The 10,863-nt window shown below is 44.0% G+C and overlaps 1 protein-coding gene and 1 long non-coding RNA gene across 2 annotated transcripts in view; one reads left to right on the top strand and one right to left on the bottom strand.

Annotated features, from left to right (window-relative positions):
- The window catches only part of brd9 (bromodomain containing 9), a 79,982-nt gene that overhangs the window by 59,839 nt on the left and 9,280 nt on the right, over window positions 1-10,863 (bottom strand). The gene's annotated exons all lie outside the window — the stretch shown is intronic.
- Window positions 6,033-8,918, top strand: LOC125485748. Its single transcript, XR_007264436.1, has 3 exons — window positions 6,033-6,507; window positions 8,304-8,357; window positions 8,821-8,918. It is a non-coding gene; the product is annotated as an uncharacterized LOC125485748 (long non-coding RNA).

Here is a 10,863-nt window from a genome sequence, read left to right as displayed (position 1 = left end):
AGTTCGGGTGAGCAGTTCTCGTAGGGTTGATGTGGGCTTGTGTGCCACTCTGATGACCTCCTATGACCGCTGGGCATCAGAATGGCACACAAGCCCACATCAACCCTACGAGAACTGCTCACCCGAACTAAAGACCCACTCCCCGCCATGGACAGGACCAATGTCATCTGTAAGATCCCCTGCAGAGACTGTGAGAAACATTACATTGGACAAACAGGAAGGAAACTAACAACAAGGGTACACGAACACCAACTGGCCACAAAAAGACACGACCAATATTCACTCATCTCAATCCACATGGATCAGGAGAACCACCAATTCAACTGGGACAACACCAAAATCCTGGGACAAGCTAAGCAGAGACAGGCACAGGAATTCCTAGAAGCCTGGCACTCCACGAAGAAAGCCATTAATAAACACAGAACTCGGCCCCGTATACCCTCCACTACGAAGGAAAATGGAAAGTGAGACAATCCAGCTCAACGGACTCCAGAGTTTAAAAACCAGGCGGGAATACACACCGACGCTTCATCGGAGGATGCACTGATGATGTTACCCAGCATGGTAATGAAAGGTCTGTGGAACAACAAACCAGCTTGGCAAGCCAACCAACCTCAACACCCACAACCCGAGCTACAAATCTACTCCAAAACCCGACACAAAATGGTTTGCAACAGTTCAAGAAGGCAGTCCACCACCATCTCAAGGACAATTAGAGATGGGCAATAAATGCTGGCCCAGCCAGCAATGGACACATCACATGAATGCAATGTTTTTTTTAAATGCTCTGAAGTATTTCCCACTGCAGGGGTCTCTCTTTCTGGCCTAGGCACACAGTTGATAGTCCTCTGGTATATATCAAGACTCAAATATTCTTTTATCCGTTATCTGACATTCAAAAGCTTAAAGTTTGCCATCTCTCCAACATGCTATTCCAGTTTTCACCATAAGAGGTGCGATTATTTTTAAATTATCTCAAAGCACAATATGAAGTGATGGACTTCATTTTATCAGTGAGTATTTGAGACTTAATACAGCATATAAGGCAGACACATGACAGTGCCACCTGGCACAAGCAAATATAACCATGAACAATACTTGAAGATGTTTTTAGAATGAAGATTGCAGGGCAATACATTAGAATTGTGGAAAATTATTAAGAGATAGAAGTAAATTGCTTCCACTTGCTGGGGAGATTAAGGACCAGGAGCCAAAGATTGAAGATCAAATCAGGAGAAGTAGGACTGAGAACAAAGAAACATCTTTACGTAGGCAGTTGGGGGATTGTAGATTCATATCGAAAGCTACTGATACTGAGATACAAAGTCTGAAACATCAATACTCAAAATTAGACACAGAATATGATAAAGAAAAGGACAGAAGGCAAATAAATATGAATCAGAATGTTTTCTTACACACAGGGCAAAATAAGCCCTGGACTGTTTGGGCCTAACAGCCTGTTTCTTGTTGCAACATCTATATGTTTTCAAAAGCAGGTGGCTTTCAGCAGTACTGAAAGAAACATTCAAACATCCTAAATCATACCAAGGTAGTGGATGGAGGAATGCACACACACTTTTATCCACTACTAACGTTGCTAAAATCTACTGATATCAGAGCAAGAATAAGTTAATTACATGCTTATTATGCAAACTGTCACTGCTCGATTGCTTTCTCTGCCTGTTTAACAGTCCCCTTACCAGAAAGGGTAACAAAACCAAAGGACAGTCTACACTTGAGAATTAGTGAACGAAATAAAATTAATCAATAGTTTAAAATTTAAGCAACTTAAACAACAAAGTGTGGATTTGTTGCTGAAATATGTTTTACTTGACCAGCTCAATAGAGCTTATTTCTGCGTGAAACCGTAATTGGATTTTATTTGCAAAAGTAAAACCTCAATACAAAAATACTGAATGTAAATAATAAAATGCAAAAAAGACAAATTACCAAATTCTAATATAAGCTTATAAAGGTTAACAATCATTAGACTCATCATAATCAGGTTATTTTCAATTTTAGTTACATAGGATAGATACATAGTTCTGTAAAAGCTGCAGCATAATTATTATACTTTAAAAACACTTAAATGCTTTTACAAGACAAATTTATATCCTTTTGAAGTCTTCCTTAATCAGTTCCTAATGCACAGCCATTAGTTCTCAAGTTGATTTTGCTAAAATGCTTATTTTCCTCAAACACAATTTCTCTATTACAGAAACCCAAAAATATCAGCTCTCTCCTCAAAAACAGCATTGTCCCTCTATTCCTACTGCAACCCTTCCCTGGTTGAAGTATTAATCAATTTTCTCATTTCTCTCTATTTAATTATGCTAATACAGCCTCGCTTCCCAATCTTCACGGTTCACCTTATGTAAAGTTCAGCAGATTACATCATGACCTGAATAAATCTTGTTCATCTGTCAACTCTTCTGACCTAGAGTAGCTCACCCTCACTCCACCAAATTCAACATTCTCATCTTACCTCTAGTCACCACCCTTACTCAACCTTTCAAACAGGCTTCTCCAACACCAACAACCCTGCCACACTCATCAGTTTTTGAGCCTTTCCAGCATCCTTTGTACCCTTGTCTCAACATCAATGGCAGAACCTGCAGTCACCTTGACACAACATTGTGGAGCTTCCCTGCTAAAAGCTTCCAGCCCCACAATGTCTTACGTTTTAAAATCTTCTCAAAACCAAACAATATCTCAATCATTCATCTACTTCTACTTAAGAGTATTGAGTTTCTTAGATTAAAGGCAGTACATATATGCAAACTGTCCCTGACCAAACCAACAGTATGTCAGCTTTGAGATAGCAAAGACGGCACATGCTGGTGTCAGAGACAACACAGTGTGGAGCTGGAAGAACACAGCAAGGCAGGCAGAATCAGGGAAGCAGGAAAGTTGACATTTCAAGTCAGGACCCTTCTTCAGAAATGGGGAGGGGGAAAGGAGCTGGGAAATAAATGGAGAGAGGAGGGGTGGGCTTGGGAAGATAGGTGGGATGGTGATAGGTAAGTGCAGGTAGGGGACTGGTGTGTCCATCTTCTCTCCCACCTATCTGCACTACCCATCCCACTGACCAATCCCCATCAATCCCTACCTGCATTCACCTATCACTATCCCATCTACCTTCCCCTGCCCCACCCCTCCTCTCTCTATGTATTTCCCAGCTCCCTTACCCCTCCCCATTTCTGAAGAAGGGTCCCTGACCCGAAATGTCAACTTTCCTGCTCTTAGAGGCAGTATGTCAACTTACCTTCCTTCTCCTACGTTCTTCATCTGAAATGTGCTTATCTTTCTCTGACTTCTTTTTCTTCTTTTTTTTCTTGTCTTTGTGCCGTTCTCGCTCATGATCAGACCGGTCATCATAATAGCTGGAATCGTGTCCTGAACCAGAGAGCTCAGTAACTTCACTTCCCCCCACCTTCAGTACCAGCTTAAGTGGCTTTTCAGGAGGTTTATCAACAAAGCCTGCAATGAAACAGGAAATACATCTCACATACATGGTTAAGAAAAGGTCTGCAACATTTATGCAAGAATTTGGTCTAAATTAAGCTAGTCAGTAAAACAGAGACTGTTATTAATAATCAATGATTAACTGTTCTTCAAAAATCTAATTTTTGTGAATTTTGTAGAAGTTGTTTTGTATCCTCCCCTCCCTTCCTTTGTAGGTTTCCCCTCTTTGTGACAGGATTGGGTCTTCCACCAGAAGGAGTAAAAAAACAAATCAATTACTTACTTTCGAATATTAATTATGCTGTCTTGAATGTAAATATAGCTACGAGTTCACATCCAAAAGCATCCCACCTACAGCAATGAGACAAATAACTGGGTGATCCATTCTTGTTTGTCCTGATAACCATGGGCCTAGAAACTAGAATTGCAGCCCTTCTCTTCCTGGAAAAATTCCATTAATTCTTTCCCACCTTGTGTATCAGTTTAAATTTCATCTGGAAGATATGAAGACATATAAAACTACAAAAAAACTATAAAATTCTACCAGGACTAAATGTGGTAAACACAGGAAGATGTTCCTGTTGACTGGGGTTCTAGGTCACAGTCTAAAGATATGGGTTAGGCCACTTAGGAAACAAGAAGAAATTTCTTCACTGAGAGAGTGGTGGGCCTATAGAATTCTCTGTCACAGAAAGTGGTTGAGGCCAAAATATTGAATATTTTCAAGAAGTTAGATAAAGCTGTTAAGGCTAAAGGGATCGAAGGGTATGGGGAGGAAGCGTGAACAGGGTACTGATTTGGACAATCAGTCATGATCATATGAATGGCAGAGCAGGTTTGAAGGGCTGAATGACCTACCTCTGCTCCTATTTTCTATGTTTCTACATCTTATAAACAAGCACTGATTTGCTATGTACTGCTGTATTTGCTGAAATACAAGTGGAGCTTTAACTGGCTCATAGCGATGATAATACCACATCAACCTGCTCTCATGCCCAAGTAGACTGACTTTGCCTCCTCAAATTGCCAAGTAGTGTTAGCATTAGGCAATGATTATCTGAACAGAAGAGCCACATTTTATTGAACAAAAATCTACAGTATAACTTTAAAAATCAACCTGTGAAACATTTTGACACATTTTCATTGTGGCTTAGTTTAGTCTGAAATACTTCAACTATAATCAAAGCTGCTGCTTAAAACAGCACTTCAATGTAATAAAGCAGTGTTGGTGGATTTCATGCCCTTAAATTCCAATTTTCTTACAACTGAAGAGTTCTTTTATGACTTGCCATTTTCTCTCCAAATAATTTTCAATCTAAATATTGTTGTGCAAATACATTTCAGAAAAAGTTTGAAAACTATTTTAAATGTATCTCACTGCAACTTTAAATTTATAAGGAGTTTTCAAATCAGTGTGATGTATTCAAGATCATAAGATATCAGAGCAGAAGTAGGCCATTCAGTACATCGAGTCTGCTCCATCATCCAATGCGATCGATCATGGCTGAGCTGATAATTTTCAACTCTACATTCCTGTCTTACCCTCCACCCCTCACCAAAACCCTTGATTTTCCTTTGTTGGTTAAATATCTGCCTCAGCCTTGAAAATTATTGACCTAGAGAAGTATTTGGAATCAATAAGTATTGATAAATATTTTAACCCAAACAAGAGTAGGGTAAAACAAAACTATAAAGGGAATTTAATATCAGGATCCTCAACAGAAGACTATCACTACTAAATTCAGTTTTCAGGAGAAACGCATTTACTCGGTGATCAGTGAGTGAAACTCAGTCGCCTTTCAGTAACTGGGTTATCAAATTGATGTCTTTGAGGGGAAAAGTAGAGACATGTGAGGGGGCTGGGAATAGATGATGTTGAAATAGATGGCAGGAGGTTCTTAAGAAGCAGAAACAAGGGCAGTTCTGCACTACAACACAACGTGGAGCTGGAGGAACACAGCAGGCCAGGCAGCATCAGAGGAGCAGGAAAGTTGACGTTTCGGGTCTCCAGTTCCACACTTGTGTTGTCTCTGACTCCAGCATCTGCAGTTCTTGCTATCTCCCAGTTCTGCACGACAATTCTACGATCAACAACTGCTGGTGCCCTGAGCGCTAGTTGACCAGGGCTGGGAGAACGAAAGCAAAAGCAAAATTCTTTTTTGAAAAAAAAACACACGGAGAGAAGAGGAAGCAACAAAAGATTGAGAATGAAAAGTCGGAGGGAGCAAGAAAACACTTCGTTTCTGCCCGGGAGGTGAATGGAAAGAGGTGGGAGCGCCCCTCCCCCCACACCAGGCAGCCCCGCCCCCAATCAGGTCCTCCTAATTGGACGCCCGCCGCCTGGGCCCCGCAGTTCTTCGCACACATTATTGGAAGGGAAAGCCATGCTGGCAGCGGCATCCCTTCCTCCTTCACTCACCATCGTAGGAGCGCCACTCGCACTTGTGTTTCTTGTGCTTCTTCCCCATGTCCGGGCATCAGCCACCGCACTCGTCTCGAGCCGCCGATTCTGCGCAGCCCCGCGCGCCCAACGGCGCCTCGCTGACGGGAGCAAGCAATCGCCTGGCGTCTGCTTCCTGTTAGGAGTTTGGTTGGGGGGTGGTAGGTGAAGGAAACCTCCCGAGGGGACCGATTTTAAAACCGATAAAGTATGGTTCAACGATTCCCAATCATTCCCATCCCTCGGTTGGTGAAACTTGTCAACTTTGTTCTCCTCCCCACCCCCTCCCCTTCGCTAAATTTTCCCTCGAGAGTCTGTCGACGGTGCCCGCAGACCGCAACCAATCCGGTTGCGGGGCGGGTGAGTGTCAGGCGGTCACAGCCAAACGGCAGTACTTCCGGAGCGCAAAGGCGGTGCTGGAAGGTAATTGACGTGCCGGTCGGCTAATGACAGTGACAGAAGCGGATGCCGTTCGCCAATCACGAAGGTCTCTCCGGCACTGGTCCCACCTGCTACCGGATGTGACGCGGGAGAGTCTGGAGGTTGTGCTGTGGCGGGCGGTGGATTTGAGTTTTCTGCCGGCGAGAGAGCTGAAGGAACTTGTGAGTGAGAAACGGACCCGGTATCGGGCAGGGCTCTGGTTCCTGGTATTGACCAGATGGTGGGAGAGATCGGTGGGCGCGAATTTGGGGAAGATTCTTCTCCCTCAAAACCTCCGCTTTAGTTGTGTAATTACACCCTTTTACCTCACCCCAGAAGTTTGAGCATAAAATCCCTGCTGACTGAGGGAATGCTGGAGTGCTGTGATGGACAAGGGAATTTCTCCGGGCATTGTGGCCAACATTCGTTGTAACATAGATAACAAGGTGTAGAGCTGGATGAACACAGCAGGCCAAGCAGCATCAGAGGAGCAGGAAGGCTGACGTTTCGGGCCTAGACCCTTCTTCAGAAATGGGGGAGAGGGAGGGGAAGGGGAAAGGGAAAGGGGGTTCTGAGATAAATAGGGAGAGAGGGGGAGGCGGATAGAAGATGGATAGAGGAGAAGGTAGGTGGAGAGGAGACAGACAGGTCAAAGAGGCAGGGATGGAGCCAGTAAAGGTGAGTATAGGTGCGGAGGTAGGGAGGAGATGGGTCAGTCCAGGGAGGACGGACAGGTCAAGGGGGCGGGATGAGGTTAGTAAGTAGGAGATGGGGGTGCGGCTTGAGGTAGGAGGAGGGGATAGGTGGGAGGAAGGACAGGTTAGGGAGGCGGGGACGAGCTCTGCTGGTTTTGGGATGCGGTAGGGGGAGGGGAGATTTTGAAGCTTGTGAAGTCCACATTGATGCCATTGGGCTGCAGGGTTCCCAAGCGGAATATGAGTTGCTGTTCCTGCAACCTTCGGGTGGCATCGTTGTGGCACTGCAGGAGGCCCAGGATGGACATGTCGTCTGAGGAATGGGAGGGGGGAGTTGAAATGGTTCGCGACTGGGAGGTGCAGTTGTTTATTGCGAACCGAGCGTAGGTGTTCTGCAAAGCGGTCCCCGAGCCTCCGCTTGGTTTCCCTAATGTAGAGGAGACCACAACGGGAACAGCGGATGTAGTATACCACATTAGCAGATGTGCAGGTGAACATCTGCTTGATGTGGAAAGTCTTCTTTGGGCCTGGGATGGGGGTGAGGGGGGAGGTGTAGCACTTCCTGCGGTTGCAGGGAAAAGTGCTGGGTGTGGTGGGGCTGGAGGGGTGTGTGGAGCAGATAAGGGAGTCATGGAGAGAGTGGTCCCTCCTGAAAGCAGATAAGGGTGGGGAGGGAAAAATGTCTTTGGTGGTGGCATCGGATTGCAGATGACGGAAGTGTCGGAGGATGGTGTGTTGGATCCGGAGGTTGGTGGGGTGAAACGTGAGGACGATGGGGATTCTGTTTTGGTTGTTATTGCGGGGAGGGGGTGTGAGGGAAGAGTTGCGGGAAATTCGGGAGACACGGTCGTTGTAACGTATTCATTTTCTTAACTGATTGTGGAATTCCGCGGCATGTCAGTTTGGCTGCTGTGTTTCCCGCACTTAACAGCAGTGATGACCTTACAAATGGGCTTCGTAGGCATAGAAGTGCATTCCGCGGTAAAAGCATCTTCCATCTGGAGCAGCCTTCCTTGAATTTGTTTGGGGGAGTCAGCTGCACATAAGTTCAAGTCCATGGTGGGCAAGCGAACAGGCCGTTCCGAAGAAGAGTCATAGGGGACTCCAGGAACTAACGCAGTTTCTCTCTCTGCAGATGTTACCAGACCTGCTGCGTTTTGCCAGCACTGTTTTAACGATCAGGGTGACTAGTGCTTTGATGTAGCTGCAGTGTCTTGAGTTAATTCAGAGTTGTAATCGATAGAATTGTAAATTTTTCAAATTGGTTATTGGTGTCTTTACAGCCCATGGATCATACATGACTTAAAACCCTTGAGCAACTCACTAGTTTTGACCTTGTAAGTTTTATTTGCTGATTTGTCTTGTTTAAATTGTTATAGCTAGAATGTTTTGAGAGTGCTTTTCTTTTGTACTATTACCTCAATGGTGAATAAGTCCTAAATCTGAGTTCTCAAGTCCTGATGGCAATCATATTTTGAGATATATGGTGATATATTAGCTTAATCTCACAATTTCAGAATACTTGTTGGCTATTTAAATAAACCGCAACCTCTGAAATGCTTGACAATCCAAACATTGTGTTTCTTAAATGACTGGAATTTGAGAAGTGAACATCCATAATATTCTTCTATCTAAATGTCCAACCTTCTCAATTGTTGATGTAAATTTATTTTGTGTGTGTACTTGGGGTATAACGTGATGTATTTTCCTAAACATATGGTCAGTTATTGATCTCACTGAAAATGAATATAAGAATGACATAATTTCAATCAATTATTTAGATTTTTCACTTTTTTTTAGTAATTATAAATGGATGCAGCAGCTGGAGAATTAAAACAAGCTTTACCGTGTTTTGAATCCATGCAAATACATGTGGAAGTCTGTGTGAAACAGAACAGGTAATCCATTTTTGTTTCGTGCAGTGAAACTTTTCTTCCCTTATTAGTTGCAGTAGCAACTAATAACAACCATGAAGTAAAATAAATACAGAATTATCTTTCAGCCTAGCATGTGTTAGGATCAAAAGGCTATGGATATTCAGTATTGTTCATTGGCAGCTTTTAGTTACAATGGGCTGGTGACCAAAGACCAATGAGATCCTGGGGAGGCTGTTGGAGAGGCCAAGCTGCTGAATTAGTGCATGCATGGGAAAGGAGTTTGGGAAGAAAGCTGCTGTGTTAGTAAGTGCAGGGATGAGAAATTGCTGATTTGAGGTTGTGGAGTTTTGCCTTTTAAATTGGCTGGATGGGTGATATGTAATGCAGATTGATATCAACAGCATGGGTTCAATTCTCTCACTGGCTGAGGTTACCATGATGAGCCGTCCTTAATGTTTTTCTCCTTGCCTGAAACGTGGTTAAACCACCATGAGTTGTGTGTCTCAATATAGAGAGAGCAGCCAATGGTGCAGTAGGACTGTAGCAACTTTACCTTTTACCTTTCAGATCATTGTTAGACTTCAAGGGTTGGGGTGGGGGGATGTTTGTTGCATTTTTGTGCTAAACACATTCTTAGGTTTATTATTGTGCTTTGTAAATTTCCTCTGCTGTGCCCTAATCTCTGAATCTGCTAAAACTGCTTTTGCTTTAGTAACTAACAAGGAAAGTGTCAATGATGCAGTTGTGTTCAAATTTACAAAATTGGAAGGACTCCTCCACAAAGACTGAGGAAGGAATTGTTGTAAAAGACATGTTACTGGACTGCATTGAGAATCAAGGTTACATGGCTTTGCAGCAACGGAGGAAGGTATAAGCAAAGACAGCTTGACACGGGGGGAGATATACAAAGTGAGATTCAGATGGTAACAGCTGACCAGTTGTGGATGCTGAAGATGCTCCCGTTGACAAACTCTAGTTCCTGGGTAGCAGCACAGCCTGTGGGTCTGAACAATACACTGGTTGAAGAAGGTTCTCCGAGAATACAAAGGGATCTTGAACAGATGGGCTGAGGAGTCCTTTCATCCTCGGGCGACTATCTGAGTGAAGTTTGCATTTTCTCCCTGTGTCTGCGTGGGTTTCTGCCGGGTGCTCCGGTTTCCTCCCGCAGTCCAAAGATGTGCAGGTTAGGTGGATTGGCCATGCTAAATTGCCCGTAGATTTCAGGGATGTGTAGATTAGGTGGGTTATAGGGGGACGGGTCTGGGTGGGATGCTCTGAGTCAGTGTGGACTTGTTGGGTCGAAGGGCCTGTTTCCACACTAGGGATTCTATGAATGGCAGGTGGAGTTTAATTTAAATAAATGTGAGGTGTTGCATTTTGGTAAGGGAAACCAGGGCAGGACTTCTACACTTAATGGTAGAGCCCTGGGGAGTGTTGTCGCACAGAAGCCTAGGGGTGCAGGAGCATAGTTCCCTTGAAAGTGGAATCGCAGGTAGACAGTGGTGAATAAGGCGTTTGGCACACTTGCCTTCATTGGTCAGTGCACTGACTTTACAAGTTTGGATGTTGTGTTGCAGCTGTACAGGACATTTGGTAAGGCCACTTTTGCAATACTGCATTCAATTCTGGTCTCCCTGCTTTAGGAAAAATGCTGTTAAACGTGAAAGGATTCAGAAAAAATTTACAAAGTTGTTGCTGGGATTGTAGGGGTTGAGCTATTGGGAGAGGCTGAATTGGCTGGTGCTATTTTTCCGGCGTCAGAGCTGAGGGGTGATGTTATAGAAGTTTATAAAATCATGGGGGGCATGAATAGGCAAGGTCTTTTTCCCAGGGTAAGGAAGTCCAAAACTAGAAGGCATAGGTTTAAGGTGAGAGGTGAATGGTTCAATGGGGACCTGAGGGGCAATTTTTTTTCTTGTAGAGGGTGATGCACGTATGGAACAAGCTACCAGAGGAAGTGGGTAAC

Source organism: Rhincodon typus, chromosome 2 (assembly GCF_021869965.1).
Source record: "Rhincodon typus isolate 14 chromosome 2, sRhiTyp1.1, whole genome shotgun sequence".
Taxonomy (NCBI): Eukaryota; Metazoa; Chordata; class Chondrichthyes; order Orectolobiformes; family Rhincodontidae; genus Rhincodon; species Rhincodon typus.
The sequence above is the reverse complement of the archived record's forward strand: the minus strand, read 5'-3'. Positions and strand labels throughout refer to the sequence as shown.